The sequence below is a fragment of the Eriocheir sinensis genome, chromosome 8 (genome assembly GCF_024679095.1).
Source record: "Eriocheir sinensis breed Jianghai 21 chromosome 8, ASM2467909v1, whole genome shotgun sequence".
Classification (NCBI taxonomy): domain Eukaryota; kingdom Metazoa; phylum Arthropoda; class Malacostraca; order Decapoda; family Varunidae; genus Eriocheir; species Eriocheir sinensis.
Genome location: NC_066516.1, coordinates 8,665,245 through 8,683,654, shown reverse-complemented (window position 1 = coordinate 8,683,654; position 18,410 = coordinate 8,665,245).

Here is an 18,410-nt window from a genome sequence, read left to right as displayed (position 1 = left end):
TACAACCTTGAACTCTAACCTTTCTTACATACCCTTTATCAAGCTAGTCGATAACCTTACCCTAAAACGCGTCTTGTCACCGCACCTTCTCCACTCTCTGCAACAAGTTAAAGGCATCAAGCGAGCGTTCCAGGTAAGGTTAACACCCAAATTTACCTGCCGCTACCTGGCCCGGCGCGCTCCTTCCCGGAACACCTGTAAATTAGCCCGTTGAGTGCACCTGCTTAGCGTCACCGTGGCAGGTAGAGGAGGGAAGGGAAAGTTTCTCATTACCTGCCTTGGAAAATACTCTTCTCTATGAAATATAAAGACAATGTTTCCCCTTCTAATTTACAGAGAGAGAGAGAGAGAGAGAGAGAGAGAGAGAGAGAACGGAAATTGCTTGACAACCCTCTCTCTCGCTGGTGGAAAAAGTGAAAATGTAATAATAAAGCCAATCTCTACCTGGAGGAAGGGAAACGGCAGGTTGATTAAAGTGAAGGCTGTGGAGAGGATGATGGAGATAAGTATTCTTGATGGGATGAATGTCAGAGATAAAAGATGTGTTAGTATGAGGTTATTGCAACTTTGAAAAATCTGGATACATTCATAATAACGTATCTTCATAACATCACTGTACCATAACCCCAAAACACCATAGCTCATCAGAACACCATCACTCCTCATCGCAGCAACACACCACATCCTATCACCTCATTACATCACCACCACAGCATAACACCACATCATACCTCATATCATCTCATCATCACACCACATCATACCAAATCTCATCACATCATTAAATCACCACCACAGCATAACACAACATCATGCCTCAATACACCACACCTCATCACAAACACCACCACCACACCACACCTTACCACAGTTCACCATACCACACCAGCACACCACACCACAACGTAACACCACAACACACCGAATACTAATCAAGGCCGTCCTTCAGGTAAACAACACCTATTTATTAGACGCTGTTTATTACCTGAGGATGTTTTGGCTCGTAATTATGATTTAGTCGTGTCCTCAAAACAATGATTGATCGGACTGACAATATGAACACGTGTATTATTGAACCTGAATCACAACCTTGGTAGGATTCCTGAGGGCGCGGTGCTTCAAGGTCACGCGCTGGGTCCCTCTGTGTTTATAAGTGACAAAGGCACAAAGCATGAGAGGAGGATCCTTACTCCCCCTTCTATATCCCCCTTTCTCCTCCATCCAGAATGCCTCCTCGTAGGAATTAATTTTGTGCCCTCCAAGAACAGAAGGTCAACACAAAAATATTGATAAAAAAAGGAAAAAAAAAAAACTAAAAAGCAAAATAAGACAAATCCTCCTGACGACGCTCATGGACGGAGAGTTAACGAATAAGGGGAAAAAATAAGCATTAGAAAAACTTGGGATGATGCAAGGAATTTCTGAGCTCTGTTCCAGTACAGGGAAGAAGAGTTTACTGCGGGCACTTTTTTCGTAGTACCGAGGCGTCCTGCCGGGGCACGGTGCAGCACAGGCCGTGTTATTAGAGGCGCGGGCAGCGATGGGAGGTTCGTGGAAGGACGGGAAGATGGTGTAGATGGTTGTGGTGGTGGAGGTGGAGGTGGTGGAGGTGGGGGTGGTGATCATTGAAGGAGGGGGAGGAGGGAGGTAAATAGTGTGCCGTTCATCACTCATATTTTACACCCAAAACACACACACACACACACACACACACACACACACACACACACACACACACACACACTCTCTCTCTCTCTCTCTCTCTCTCTCTCTCTCTCTCTCTCTCTCTCTCTCTCTCTCTCTCTCACACACACACACACACACACACACACACACACACACACACACACACACACTTCGTACTCAGGAGCTTCGTACATACAATGGCAGCAATTAAAACGAAAAAGGCGTCGCATGGCCACAGCAACAGACTTCCTCGGTTCAGAACAATAAAAACATGAATATTAATCCTCCCGCTCTTTACGTGTTGGATGGTTCGTGGCCTTGGGAAGTATGTGTGTCCTCGGGCCTTGGATCTTGCTTCTCCTTGATAACACTCCCACTGATAAAACAAAAAAACAAAAACATAACGGCTCCTTTTTTATGTATAGTTCCCCCCACAGGTACACACACACCTATACACAATTAAAAAAAAACGGAAAAAAAATGAATGATATCGCTTAAAGGTGAAAAAAAGTGAAAGTGAAACATCTGACAACATATCAGTTACTTAATTCAGAAAAAAAGGGAAAAAAAGGAATCGTATATCTCTCATTGGTGAAAAAAGAGAAATTGATACATTTGACAACATTTCAGTTATATTTAATCAAAGGAAAAAAAAGGAAATTGTAACAAAAGGTAATATTTGGTGTACTTGAGAAGAGACACACAAGGACAGCACAGGTAAAAAAAATAATTGGTGAAAGCATAGACGAACAAGGACAGCAAAGGTAAATAATGAACAGTTGAAGGTAAAAATAGAAGGAAGTGAGCAGAGACGGACACGGACAGCACAGGTAGTTAAATAATAGGTAGACAGGAAGCATAACAGTTAGGATGATACTTTTCACCGTGAGAATGTTCACCTGCGTGGCTATTAAGGCGAATCGAGTGTAATTGTGACAGACAGGTAAGGTGTGTGGGTAAACTGTGGACCATATGTACCCAGTCTCTGTGTGTGTGTGTGTGTGTGTGTGTGTGTGTGTGTGTGTGTGTGTGTGTGACCTTCAGAGCGTCACACAGCTGTTCCTCTTGATCCACACAATAGTTAGACTGTTTCCCCTTCCTCTCTCTCCTCCTCTCCTTCCTTCATCCCATTTTCTCTTCTCCCTCTCCCGTCCCTCAACTCTTCCTTCTTTTTCTTTTCTTTTTCCGTGCACCTCATTTCCTTTTTAGCTTCTATTGATGTTTGCTGCAGATGATCGAACTGTAAATTACTTCATGTTACCTGTTAATTAATGTGTTGCAAAGGTGTTTTTTTGTGCAGGTGTGTGCGTCGAAGGGATGTTCATTACTGTATCTATTTCAAGGATGTGTGTGTGTGTGTGTGTGTGTGTGTGTGTGTGAGAGAGAGAGAGAGAGAGAGAGAGAGAGAGAGAGAGAGAGAGAGAGAGAGAGAGAGAGAGAGAGAGAGAGAGAGAGAGAGAGAGAGAGAGAGAGAGAGAGAGAGAGAGAGAGAAAGCCTTAGGATAAGAAACAATGTAAATATATAAATCCCTTTAATCTCACTTTCATTCAGTACAATCTTTTTAATATCCTAACTAATTTCTTCTCTCACTCAATTACTCATTTATTTATCGTGAGACATAAAGGTGACTCAGGTTCTCAGTGTGTGTGTGTGTGTGTGTGTGTGTGTGTGTGTGTGTGTGTGTCCGGTGTTGAGTCACGTGAGGGTTGCCAGCTCCAATCCACAAGTACACACGTATACGCACGCACTCTCCCCCTCTCTCCTATCCCTTCCCATCCTTCCTCTTCCCCAGAACTCTCGTTGCCCTCTTGTCCTTCTCCCCCTCCGTCCCTCCCTGCCTACCTCTTTCCTCTGCTTTGTCGGGTACAAGTGCACTCACCTTGCCCGTGTACGCTGGTGTTATGTGTGCGAGAAAGATAAATAGAAGGAGCAATAGTAGTGGTAAGAATAGTTTTAGGAGGAGGATAAGGAGCAAATGCAGGAGTAGGAGTAACAACAATAGCAGAAGTAGTAGTAATATTATTAATCGAAGAAATAAGAGTAACTGCAGAAACTTTTTTTTTTCATCAGTAAATAAGGCTGTAATGATAGTGGTTGTGAAGTCAGAAGTAATATTAGTAGCAGACAATACCTGTTCCTAGCAAAGGGCGGCGGTCATCTCATCAGCTGCCTGTGTGAGCCTGTCTTGTTTGTCAGGCTGTGGATGTGTCAGTGTCAGGGTGCATGACAGTGGCTCAACCGTGGACTCCACGACGTTTTGTTCAGGATTGTGTAGCAAGGGTTCGCGCCCCCTCCTCCAAGACAATTCATTAAAGCACTATGCTCGTTTTCATGATGTTTGATATATTAGTCTTAACACACTGGATGCGGATTTCCTACAAGAAGACATCACCAAGCTGCAGGAGTGGAACAAAAAGTGGCTGCTCCAGTTTAGTGAAGAAAAATGTAAGGTCATGCATCTTGGGATGGTTAAATCCAGCACACCAATACCACAGAGGAACAGAAAGACCTATGAGCATATGTTACTAGGCTACCAGTGAAGGCGAAATTCGTGCCAATCGCAGCGGACGGGTGAAAGATATATATATTTTAAATCAATAACTTTGACTTAAGGTAATTACGAGATAAACTCACGCACACTATGGAGATAAATATTCTTGATGGGATGAATGTCAGAGATAAAAAATATGTTAGTATGAGGTTAAAGCAACTTCGAAAAATCTGGATACATTCATAATAACGCCTCACAACATCACTATAACATGACCACAGAACACCACAGCTCTTTTTTTGTGTAAATGAGAGAAAAAAAAACATATTTGTTCTATATTTACTTTGAGGTCGTTGTTCGTCAGGATGCCCCATAGTTCAATTTTATTTAGTTTTATAGCCATTTGTTTTCTTATGCCATATTTTATCTTATTATAGTATTTACTTTAGTATTTACTTCAATAATAGTAGTAGTAGTAGTTGAGTGTGTGTGTGGGGGGCGTTTGTGTGTGACATCCGTGTGTGATCCTGTTCGTCAGGTGTGTTTATGAGGCGTAGCGCTTGTGTGTTCATGTCGTGTGTGGACAAGGGAGTGGGAAAAAAATTACCCCCTTCCCCCCAGTCTCTCTCTCTCTCTCTCTCTCTCTCTCTCTCTCTCTCTCTCTCTTAAATGATGGCAAGGTGAAGTGGAAAACAAATAAAAAAACCTCCCTACCCCCCCTATTCCTCCTCTCGCCCTCCTTCCCCTCTTTTCCTCCTCTCTCTCTCTCCTCTCCCTCTTCTCTTTTCCCCTCCTCTCAGCCACTCAGTCAAGGTCGTATCTCCGAACACCTGGCTGACCCCCTCCTCGCCCTCCCCCTCCTCCCTTCTTCCTCCCTTGATGCTACTTCTCTCCCTCACCCTCTCACTCTCTCTCTCTCTCTCTCTCACTCTCTCTCTCTCTCTCTCTCTCTCTCTCTCTCTCTCTCTCTCTCTCTCTCTCTCTCTCTCTCTCTCTCTCGCGGCGTTAAACTCAAAAGCGTTCAATGCGTCAAAGACTTGGGGGTCAAAATCGCGTCAAACCTCAAATTCTCACAGCAATGCATCGATGCAGCAAATAAAGCGAACAGAATGTTGGGCTTCATTAAAAGAAACTTTGTATTCAAGAATAAAGATGTAATACCCGCTCTACAACAGTTTAGTCAGACCCCACTTGGAATATGCGGTACAGTTTGGTCCCCCACCATGCAAAGGATATTGCTAAATTAGAAGGTGTTCAGCGTCGGGCAACGAAAATGATCCCTTCCTTGCGCAACAAATCCTACGAAGAAAGGCTTTCTATCCTTAACATGTTCTCTCTTGAGAAACGTCGCCTCCGAGGAAAATTGATCGAATGTTTTAAAATACTTAATGGTTTCACGAATGTAGACAGATCAACATTGTTTATGATCGATGACAGTCTGCGCACGAGGAACAATGGCGTAAAACTCAGATGTAGACAAGTAAATTCAGATTGCACCAAATTTTTCTTCACCAACGTTGTAGTGCGAGAATGGAATAAGCTTCCACCATCAGTGGTCCAGTGTAACACGATTGACTCCTTCAAAAATAAGCTCGACCGTCACTTCCTTCAACTTAATATCAACTAGAGTAGAAATGCAACGTTTTGGAGTCTTCTGATTAATGTAAAATCACTTAGGTTTAAGGACAGACCACCAAGTCTGGACCATGGGGTCTGTGTGGTCTGATTTTCTATGTAAATCTATGTAAATCTCTCTCTCTCTCTCTCTCTCTCTCTCTCTCTCTCTCTCTCTCTCTCTCTCTCTCTCTCTCTCTCTCTCTCTCTCTCTCTCTCTCTCTCTCTCTCTCTCTCTCTCTCCTACCATGAGTAACATCACGCAATCTTGATTCCCCTCATCCTCGCAGCAGAGAGAGAGAGAGAGAGAGAGAGAGAGAGAGAGAGAGAGAGAGAGAGAGAGAGAGAGAGAGAGAGAGAGAGAGAGAGAGATCAGAGGTGCTTGATAAAGGTCAATGAGAAGGAAAAGCGATAGAGTTTTAAGAAAGAGATATAAAGTGGAGGGGATAGGGGGGGAAGGGACGATAAGGGGAAGGAAGGAAGGGAAGGAGAGGAGGAGGAGGAGGAGAGGAGGAGGAGGAACATTTGGCAAAGAGGACCCAGGTGCACACTCAGCTATAATAACAGGCTTCCCCCTCGTTAAGGTGTAATTAAACCCTCCTTTGATAAGATCCATTTGTTGCGTTTTATTAAGCGGTGCGGTAATGACTCTCTAGGCCCAATTAAGTGGTGGAAATGATTTGAAGGCTGTGTATTGATGCTGGTAATGCGTTTGTCCCTTGTTTTTAATTCTTCTTTTTATTTTACTGTTACTGTACTTTATTTATGTCCCCTCTCTTTTTATTCTCCTTCTTACGTTACTGTTACTGTCTATTATTTTCTTATCTATGAATGCTTTTGGAGGGGACTTGGGGTCCGTATTTGTTTCTTTAATTTTTTTGCATAAACTTTCATAGATATCAATAATGATGATAATAATAAGAAAGATAAGAATAAGAATAAGAATGAGAATAGCGATAATAACATGCGTATTACTTAACTTTTTTTATTTCGTTGTCTTTGGGGTTATATATGTATTTTTGGGGGCTTTTTGATAATAATGACGGTGTGGCAGACACAGTAATAGTGAGTGGTGTTAGTACTCGTGGTAATATCAGGTACATGGGCATTGATAGTGAAGGTCGTAATTGTGATAAAAGGCAATGCTGATTAAACTGATGAGTAAAAGTATTAGGGTAGTGACTGGTATCGCTACGGTGGTGAAATTAATAATGACTAATTAATGGTGATAATGATGGTGAGCAGTGACAGTGATATTGCTAATAGTGGTGATGTTGGATTTAGGGTTGATGGTGAGCTTGATTTTTTCCCCACAGTTCAAAAAAAAGAAAAAAAAAAGTATTGAGTAAAAAAAAATATATATATATATATATATATATATATATATATATATATATATATATATATATATATATATATATATATATATATATATATATATATATATATATATATATATATATATATATATATATATATATATATATATATATATATATATATATATATATATATATATATATATATATATATATATATATATATATATATATATATATATATATATATATATATATATATATATATATATATATATATATATATTTGTGTGTGGGTGTGTCTATATATATATATATATATATATATATATATATATATATGTGCGTGCGTGCGTGCGTGCGTGTGTGTGTGTGTGTGTGTGTGTGTGTGTGTGTGTGTGTGTGTGTGTTTAGAAGAGTGGCCAAAAGAGAGATCAATTTCGGGATGGTCATTAAGCACTGTTGTCATGGTGAAAATTATGGTGAAAGGGATGTCAAATATATATAGATAGTACTTTTGACAGGTTATGAGATTATTAAGAACATAAAAACATCAGAACGTAAGGAGTCTGCAAGAGGCCGGTTGGCCTATTCGAGGCTGCTCCTGTACACTCAGCCCCACCTTACCTCACCATCCATGGCTTTATCTAACCTCTTCTTGAATGTATCTACGGTATTGGCACCTACAACATGGCTCCCAAGCCTGTTCCATTCATCTACCACTCTATTGGTGAACCAATTCTTGCCTATGTCTTTGTTGAATCTGAATTTGTCTAACGGTAATGAGAGCAGATGGGAAATGTTGCGGTGAGTGTGGTAGTCGTTGCGGTCGTAGGAAGTCGTGGTGGTGGTAGTGGTGATGGTGGTGGTGGTGCAGTGGTAGGAAAGATGGTGAGATTTTGGCTTATCAGAGAAGAGTGATAGGAAAATGGGTGATGGTGGATATGATGAGGTGGTCCATATGGTCGGCTGATGATAGTGATTGTGGGGTTTGGGGTGACGGTGTGATGATGAAAATATTGGTGCAGTTGTCATGATGGTGATACCTATTCGCATGATGAAAATTGTATTAGTGATGGTGAGGGTTTTGGTGCGGTGATGGTAATGGGAGAGCTAGATTTTGGTAAGGTGGAATTTTTTTCTCTGTTTTCGAGATAGTAGTGGCAGTGATATTTTTTAAAATTATGAAAATGGTATTGGTGATGACAGGATTCGGTATGATGAAGATAACTGTGATGGAAGTGATGTGATTCGAATTCAGTGGTGGGGGTAGTGAGAGGGAGTGGCGTTGTGGCATACTAGCAATTATCGAATGCCGCAGGCAGTAGTGATATTGCTAAAAGATTGCAGTGTATTTTTTAGCAGTAATGATGATTGTGGAAGCTTTGATTATTTTTGTGGTAGTGGTGGTGGCATAAATAATTGTGATCCTATAGTGGGGTAGGATTAGCGGTGATGGTAGTGGGAGAGGTGGTGGTTGTGGTGGCGATGGTATAAATGGCATAAATGACTGTGATCTTATAGTAGGGGTGGATGTAGGGGTAGCATTAGTGGTGGGAGGGGTGGCTGTTGTGAGGGTGATGGTGTTGATGATGGCATAAATGACTGTGATCTTATAGTAGGGTGGATGTAGGGGTAGCATTAGTGGTGGGAGGGGTGGCTGTTTTGAGGGTGATGGTGTTGATGATGGCATAAATGACTGTGATCTTATAGTAGGGGTGAATGTAGGGGTAGCATTAGTGGTGGGAGGGGTGGCTGTTGTGAGGGTGATGGTGTTGATGATGGCATAAAGGACTGTGATCTTATAGTAGGGGTGAATGTAGGGGTGGGATGTAGGGGTGGTGATGGTGGTGTGAGGGTGGCGTTGGGGGTGAGGAGGCAGGTGGGGATGGTGGTAACTGAACAGGCTGTGCAATACCGGAAACAGGTGGTGTTGGCTGCTGCATCTACACCTGCCACCTGCGGGAGAGAGAGAGAGAGAGAGAGAGAGAGAGAGAGAGAGAGAGAGGGAGAGGGAGAGGGAGAGGGAGAGAGAATATGGTAGAAGAGGTTGTAGACAGACATAAGCAGACAGACAGACAGATAGAGAGACAGATATGGAGATGAAATAAATCAGGAACTGCTTAACTCTGCATTACTATATAAGAAAAATATACGTACGTTGCGAACTTTGGAAACCCATATTGCAAAGTACATAAATTTGGAAACTGATTTTGATTTTGATGATGATTATATTAGTTTATGTTTTGTTCCTGTCCGTTAAATAGTGATTTGAATCGTGACTGATGTGGTCCGCTTTGACTGACGAGCTCTGTTTTGTGCATTATCTGAAAAATATATAAACTTTTGCCTTCTTTGTAGCTACGCGGCAAACTTTACTTCCAGGTGTGGCATTAAGCTGATGTTCGTCTTCAGCTACGAAACTCTGAGGTTAACATACTTATCAATGCAAACATGAACACACACACACACACACACACACACACACACACACACACACACACACACACACACACACACACACACACACACACACACACACACACACACACGATATAAATAGCGCCTTTTTAAACACATATTAGAACGCACTTTGTTACGAGCGACACACGGAGGCGTCCATCTGATAATAATATTTCCTCCATCGGCCGGACAAAAGAGAGCAAACATTTTTTCGGTCTTTATCCTATTTCCTTTCCATTATCCGCCGCGGACCAACACAAGGGTGACGAATCCTCTCACTAATTAGTCCATTGACCCACATGCGTACCTGGGGCAAGAGGCCGTCCAGGTGTGGGTGGGTGGGTGCAGTATGAGAGGTGACGGTGTGTTCAGTTGTCCCCTTCCTTGTGTGTGTGTTGTCTCTCTCCACCTGTCTGTGTGTTGCCTCGAAGCGGAAATACAAGTGGACCGGGACGCTGGTGCACTTTATTTCGCTGTCCCTGGAAAGGAAACATATTAGTCCGTGGATCCTGAATGCAATTGTCCTTTTTGTATAGTCTGCTTGTCCCTCTCCCTCTCTCTGTCTCTTTTTTCTTTCTTTCTTTTTTATTTCCTCTTTGTGTGTGTGTGTGTGTGTGTGTGTGTGTGTGTGTGTGTGTGTGTGTGTGTGTGTGTGTGTGTGTGTGTGTGTGTGTGTGTGGTCAGATGGATAGATAGGTAGATAGATACATAGATTTTTTTCCTCATTACCATTATTCTTATACTAGAATATTGGGAGAAAAACGAAAACACACACACACACACACACACACACACACACACACACACACACACACACACACACACACACACACACACACACACACACACACACACACACACAAGGTAGCCAGCTGGGGCTGGGTCACTCAAGAGGCAGAAGTAAACAACCACACTAATGTAAACACAGGTGGCCGGTCACACCTTTTCCTTCCTCCTCCCTCCTCTCATTCCTTTCCCTCTTCTTCTTATTCCCTTCCTTCACCTTTCTCTTTGCCTCTCGTCTCTTTTTCTCTCTCTCTATCTTCTTCTTCTTCTTCTTCTTCTTCTTCTTCTTCTTCTTCTTCTTCTTCTTCTTCTTCTTCTTCTTCTTCTTCTTCTTCTTCTTCTTCTTCTTCTTCTTCTTCTTCTTCTTCTTCTTCTTCTTCTTCTTCTTCTTCTTCTTCTTCTTCTTCTTCTTCTTCTTCTTCTTCTTCTTCGTCTTGTTCTTCTTTTCTTTTTCTCCTTCTTCTTTTTCATCTTGCTCTTATTCTTGTTCTTCTTGTTCTTCTATCTATTTATCTATCCATCTTTCAATCTATCCCACAGCGCTATCCCTTCTTTCTCCTCTTATTCCTTTCCTTCCTCTTCTTATCTCTTCTTCCTTTTTCTAGTTCTCCCTCTTTTGTCTGTGTCTCTCTCCGTTTTTCTGCCAGCCTATCCAGTTATTTATCTATTCCTTAATGATATCCTTCCTCTCTCCTCTTATTCCTTTCCTTCCTTCTCTTATTCCCGTCCTTCTCTTTTTCTATTTTCTCTATTGTCTGTCTGTCTCTCGGTCTGTCTGTTTGTCTATCCATCTATATATCTGTGTCTATCCCTTGGCGCTATTCTTCCCCCTTTCTTTTATTCTCTTCGTTCCTCATTTTTTTGCTTATTTTCTGTATCTTTTTTGTGTTTGCTTTACTTTCTATCAATCTATCTCTCTACCTATCAATCTATATCTATCTCTCTACCTATCTATATATGTATGTATCTCTCTCTTTCCATCTAACTCCTTAACTTTTCTTTCATCAGTGTCCTTCTTTTGTTTTGATCCCTTTGAAGTGGTCTCGTCCCCTCCACATTCCCCCTCCTTCATAATGACCCTTTCTGACACCTGTAAACAAACTCTGCGCAAGGTGTGGTCGGAGGAAACAGGTGAGGAGTGGATGACCTCACCGCAGGCACCATGCACTTGAGGCCCGGCCGGTCAGGTGTTGGTGGAGTTGGCCAATGTGTTATGCAATGCGGGGTTTGTTTGGAGTAGTGGCGTGGAGGCTGTGCTGCACGTATTGAGGGTGAGGGGGCGGGTGGGGGATGGGGGAGGGAGGGATCTTCGTCTTTTTTTTCCTGTTCGTCTTGTTCTTCTTGTTCTTGTTCTTCTTTTTTTTGTTCTTCTTGTTCTTGTTCTTCTTCATCTGTTTTTCTTATCATTTTTCTCCTTCTTCTTCTTATTATTATTATTATCATTATTATTATTGTTGCTCAGAGTATTATTATTGTACTGTCTCATCGTCATTGCTTTCTCGATATTTTTTTGTGTATTTTTCTTTGGCTTCATACGTATTTGGTAGTCATATCAATTCATATGTTTCCCTATATAAGTAAATTTATTCTTCTTATACTTAAGCATGTATTTATTGATTATTTTAATAAGATAGCAGCACAAAAGTCTAAGAAATCAGACAAAGAAGAGGAACAGTGAGATAGCGAAGGATGGAGATAGTGAAAAAAAGATATCTGGAGGAGTAAAAAGGTGGAGAATAATATATTAGTATTTGGAGGAAAGGAAGAATGGCGAAGGGGAAGTGAATGATCATGGTGAGCTTTTCTGTTAGCTCGCGGTGATGCGTTATGCAGGAGGACGGGGAGAGGAGCACCTGTCCCGCCCCACCTGTGACCTTGAGGGCGCTACCTTGACGTGCGCACACACACACACACACACACACACAGTGAATATTTTTGGACTTATAATGAATAGCTGCTTTTTCAACCTCAAGACAGATTTGATGGCATAGTGAAAACTGCATCACTAAAACGAGTCTTCATGTTATCAAACTAAGTAAGTAAACGAAGAAACTAAATATCTTATCTCTTGCTTGGTAAGAAGTATTTAGGCCAATCTTTATGCGTTTTTTTTTTCCCTTGAGCTGCCTACCTTGCTCTAAAAATGTATAATACTGAACATCACTATACTACTGATAGAAAGAGCCAATGGTAAAAGTGACCCTAGAAAAAAATATATGCTGGTGCGACTGTGTGTGAAACTTACTCTCTGTGCAGGAAAATAGATAGGTACGGTGTGTTTGAAGAATGGCGATATAGAGGCAGATAAGAACGGTCTTGATAATCTTGGAAAATACGCACTCGAGGGCTCTAATGATGTTATCTACTGGGCCTCGCAAATGTTACGTGGCCTCTTCACCAACATGCCCGCGCACCCTTGACGAAATTTGGGTCAGCCTGACATATATATTCAATCCAATGTGTTTCATGCAAGGAGTAAAGTCCATCACGGGCTTGTCTTCTGCCATTCAACATTAAATTGTGATCTCGAGATGAATAGGTTGAAATGTATTGAATATCCCTATTTTTCGTTGAGAATGAGTTCAAAGTCTTGCCTTTCTCTTTAATAAATGCCGTCATGTGTCTCACTTTTTTCTCTTTTCACTCTTTTGCTTTACTAAAGGCTTTCAAGTTCTTGTAAATAATTTGGCATTAACAGTGGTGATTATGGCTCTAAAATTAAAATGAGCTATTAAATTTGTTGTTCACTGTTAAACATGTCTCTCATTCATTTTCAGATTCCAGGCTGACGTGTTACTCGGCACCACACGCAAGGTAAGTGGACGCAGCAGTACTCACGTAGCGCCTAGAGTGTTTTGAATCGCCTCTTGCAGCGCGGGATTCGATTTGTTTATTGTAAATCTGTAAAATCGGCTCACGTAAGAATGTCGATATATTTACTGAGAGTTGTGAAGAGCAATGAAATGCTACATAAATGGAAAGATATATGGTTTTGCGAAGAATAGAGATAAATGAAAACTCCTGTGTATAAGGAGTAGGTGAAGGAAGAGGAGGAGAATGGGTGGATGATGAAAGGCAGCCGATCCTCAAGTGCCATTCACAGAGCACCCGTTGGAGGCGTGTTTGGGAGGAGGAGGAGGAGGAAGAGGAGACAAACAATAATGATAGTGCTGATGACCAATCAATCAGTCAATAGGGGAGTAGGCCTACGCCTCTCACACCCTATGAAGCTAAACCAGGGAGTTCCACCGGGTAGGCAAGTGTGACTGTAGGCCCCATTCCCATCTTATATACCTCACGGTAGGATATATCGACTTGCTCAAGCCACGAATCTGTGGGTGTCCCTTAGGCCTCCTCCACTGGGAGCTGTCTTTTACGGAAACAACCCGTAGTGAGCAGGGGTGGCTTCTGGGTAGCGAGACATGCCCGCATATCCAGACCATACAGGAAATAGGCCTTGAATCAGTCTCACAGGGTAACCACCGACTTGACACAAAGTCATTCCAGCGATATCCCATGATTCTACGTAGTCACTTATTACCAGAGGCATCGATCCACTTCTTTAAGTCACTATTCAGTGTCCATGCCTCACAGTCACAGATTAAGACAGGGAGCACTACTGACAAAGATCCGTATCTTTGTCCTTCTGCACAGATATCGACAGCGCCATATATTCATGCTGAGCGAGTCCATAACACCGTGAGACAGGCCAATCCGCCATACGACTTCCTGGCGAGACCCACTGTTATTCTACACTACGCCTCCAAGATAAATGAAATTTTCCAAGATATCAATATCTTCGCCACACGCACGAACAGACAGTTCCGTTTCATCTAGCAAGCTTCCAAACACATGCAAATTGATCTTAGCCCAGGAGACCTAAAGTCTCAAGGGCTTAGCTTTCACGTGCTGTGCCTCGAGAGACATCACTAGAACCTCCAGCGACTCCTAAAGGATTACTGCATCATCGGCAAAATCGAGGTTAGTGACCCTTGGTATTATTGATGATAATGATATTGATGATGATTATATTAATGGCACTAAATAATAATGATAATAATAATAATGATAATTATAACAATAGTCATGATAATAATAATAATAATAATAATAATAATAATAATAATAATAATAATAATAATGATAATGATAATGATAATAATAGTGATATGAAGAAGAAAAAAGGAAGAGAAGTCGGAAGAGGAGGAGGAGGAGGAGGAGGAGGAGGAGGAGGAAGAGGAGGAGGAGGAAGAGAAGGAGGTAGCTCTGTCCATTCCTGCGTAACGAGTTAACGAGATGGAGGAGGAGGAGGAGGGTCAGCGGCTACTGTGATGATTAGCTCGTGTCTGCCCCACAGGCCTCACGTGCCGCGCCTAAGAGACACCTGGAAGAAGGGCCGAAAACCCCGACAGTCTTTTTTTGTCTTGTCGAGTCCCACGTGTGATGAACGGCCAATTAGCGCCGCAAATACTACTCTTCGTTGGGATTCTACCTGGACAATTGGCTCCCGCGGCGTTTGTGGTGGACATGAAGGTTCACACTCCTGCGTTGTTCTTCTTGGTGGTTAGAAATACCGCCCGTGACTCAGTGACGGGAACACAGACATCTATATTAAGTCATAAAAAATGTAAGTACCTTCTTTCAATGTTGTTTTGTTCATATGTTCTTGTTTTGACTTAAGGTGAGCTTTGGTTGGAGTGTGAATTGGATGGTGTAGTATGTCACGGTAAGCGAAAGTATGATTTATTTATTTATCTTTTTAGGAGTGGAGTATCAAGACACCTGTGGAATACAATTTGATCGTTCTTTTTTTAATCTGACATTTTTGTTGGATCAGCATGGTTTGTTTTATTTTATATTTTGTTGTCTTCTTTACCGTAAAAAAGGCTTAGCTCTCCGTCTCGTAAAAACTATATAAAAAAAAAGCTAGCTAGGAAGAAATACTCTTTCAACGAATCAGTTTTCTGACATTCTCTTTTTTCATGCTACGCTAAAACTTCTGTGGTCTAAGTATGGTATGGGTGCGTCTCCAGAAACCGTCGAAGTGTTTCCAACGACTTCACTTCGTCTATAGATTTAAGGTCGTTTATATGCCTGTTGGTGTCGTCGTGTATACTTGACTCCTACAAATAGCACGCGTTGTTTTATTGTGTCCATGACGGTAAACAAGACGATAAATCATGAACCTTCAAGCATCGCACACAAATCCTTCTTACATTCCTTCTTTGTATTCGGGATAGAATTTAGGCGACTAGAATGATAATAAAGAGCGTGAGATGAATAGATAAATGAATGTGATAAGGAGAGAAAAAAAATGATTAGTTTTATTGATGGGCTATGCAACAAACTACCTTAGCCATATTTTTTTTTATGATAGGGGGTGTTAAAGGTAGCAAATATTGAAGTTTATCTTATTTGTTTAAAGCCTGTTTATCTTTCGATTTATGGATATAATATTTTTCTTCTGTAATGAGCCATGCAACTCTTTTTTATTTACAAGTATTTTACTGAAAGAAAGACAAACAGTAGACGTTGGTTACTAAAAAAAAAAAAATAACAAATATATCCGCGGTGTAAGAATGTCGATAGAATATGAAAAAAAGTAGAATATGTACTTGTTTTGGATTTACTTTGTTGCTTGTCGCGATCACGTTACATGGGAACTGAAAAGAAAAAGAAAATGTTACAAAGAATATACTAATAGAAATTTAACGGAACAGGTTTTGAACATTCCTCTATTTCCTCCTTTCGTGTGTAAAGCGGAAATAAGCTTCAATTGCCGTGTGTGTGTGTGTGTGTGTGTGTGTGTGTGTGTGTGTGTGTGTGTGTGTGTGTGTGTGTGTGACTGGGGACACACACACACACACACACACACACACACACACACATACACACACACAAACACACAAGGACAGGGACCCTACCAGCTGGCGGTGTACCTGTGAGCGGCTCTAATTAGCGGGACGTGCAACAGGTGTGTGGCGGCGGGGAAGGAGGGAGGGATGCTGAGAGAGGAGCGGAGAGAGAGAGAGAGAGAGAGGGTGAGAGAATGAGGGACAGAGAGAGAGAGAGAGAGAGAGAGAGAGAGAGAGAGAGAGAGAGAGAGAGAGAGATCTACAATGAAAACAAAGGGGTGGATAACTACATTATCAACACAATACAAAACGGTTATGAAAAAAATAATAAAAAAAACAGTAAAGCAAAAAAAATAGTAACAACAGCATTAGTATGGCCGGTCATGCTTCCAGATTTCACGGCTCTCGAGGGGGTAAAAACTGCAGGGGTTTGGACTCTTAAAACTGATGTAGGGGAAAGAGGAGGAGGAGGAGGAGGAAGAGGGGGAACATTGAGGGAGGCCAGGGGAGGTATGGAATAAGGAGTGAGATAAGGGTAGGAACATCTGAAGAAGGGGAGGATGGGACACGTGAATAGGGAACGGTGCTTATGGGAGGAAGGCGTGGAGATGAGGCATTGGGGAAGAGTGCCTAGGAGGGGTGAGGGGATAGTGAGAGGAGGCTGAGGGAGGTATTGAATAAGTGGTGAGCTAAGAGTAGGAACACCTGAAGTAGGGGAAGAAGGGGCACGTGAATAGGGAACGGTGCTTATGGGAGGAAGGCGCGGAGATGAGGCATTTGGGGAAGAGTGCCTAGGAAGGGAGAGGGGATAGTGAGAGGAGGCCGAGGGAGGTATAGAGTAAGTGTTAAGCTAAGGGGAAGGACACCTGGAGGAGGGAAAGAGAGGACAACGTGAATGGGACGGTACTTATGGGGCAAGGGCGTGAAGAGGAAGGCATTAAGGGAAGAGTGCCAAGGAGGGGAGAAGGGGAAAAGGGGGGTGGGGGAGGGGGTGTATGCAAGGCCGCGCCCTCTGAGTAATGGCCGCCGCGTCATCTGTTTCGGAATCGCATGTTTACGTTCGCTGCGGGATTTACGACGGAGTGTTCCCTGCGGAGGGCGTGAGGCGGGTGCTGAGGGGCGGCGGGAAGCCTTTTAAGGTTCTCCGACACCCCCCGCTCGCTCCGTCGTCCACCCCGCTCCACTCCGCCCCCCGCCACCCACCTCCCCTTGCCGGAACACCTGTGTCCAGCCAGGGGTGACGAGGACCCCCTCCGGCGGCTCGTGCGGGAAGACGGTTGACAGGTGTGTGTGTGTGTGTGTTTATTTTTATCTATCTATTCATTTATATATCTCTATCTTTCGATCTATTTACCCATATCTATATATGTTTATCAATTCATTTATCTATATGTGTATCTATTTATTTTTTATCTATCCATCTATCTTCATCTATCTATATCTATCTATATAATCATTAAGTTGGTTCAGGATATAATAAGACAGGGTAGGATAGGATAAGAACAAGGATTATTAGGGCTGTATACACCTGACTCTTCTCACACCTTAACCCCCGTCCCACCTGTGCTACCTAATCACTTTACAAAATCAACTCAACTGCGATTAACTGCGTCATGTCGTTTAATCAGACCTACCCGCCACAAAGGTTATCTATCGTCTGACCTCTGCCTTTGCTTTCTGGTCACGGGCGCGGCACATGTTCCATCACACAGTCACTCGCCGCGGCACACTTGCTCCTTCTCGGCCTCACGCGCCTCCGTCCGTCCACAATCAACTTGCTATGCCTTACTCACCTCCGCGGGCATTTCCTCTCCCTCGACATGACAGTACTACCTATGCGTATTTTGGTCTGACCTTTTATGTAAACTATCCCGCTGTTTGCATGTATATTGTCTCCCCTCTTGGGTATTCGTGTGCTTGTAGTTATTAGCGGAGGTTCTGACAACAATGTACAAGACAGCACGTGACCACCCAAAGGGGACATTAATTAAATCATGATCTCATTGCATATTGTTAACTCGATGTTGAAATCTAGTGCTTCTCCTCCACCGACCAGCAAACTGTGTCATGGGGCAGCGGCTCTGGCCCCTGTCAGAGCCGCCGCATCATAACAAGAGAGAGTTAGACAAACTTTATCTCTAACTAACAAATTACAAGGAATATATTTGTGTATAAGCAACAACCTTGGATGGAGC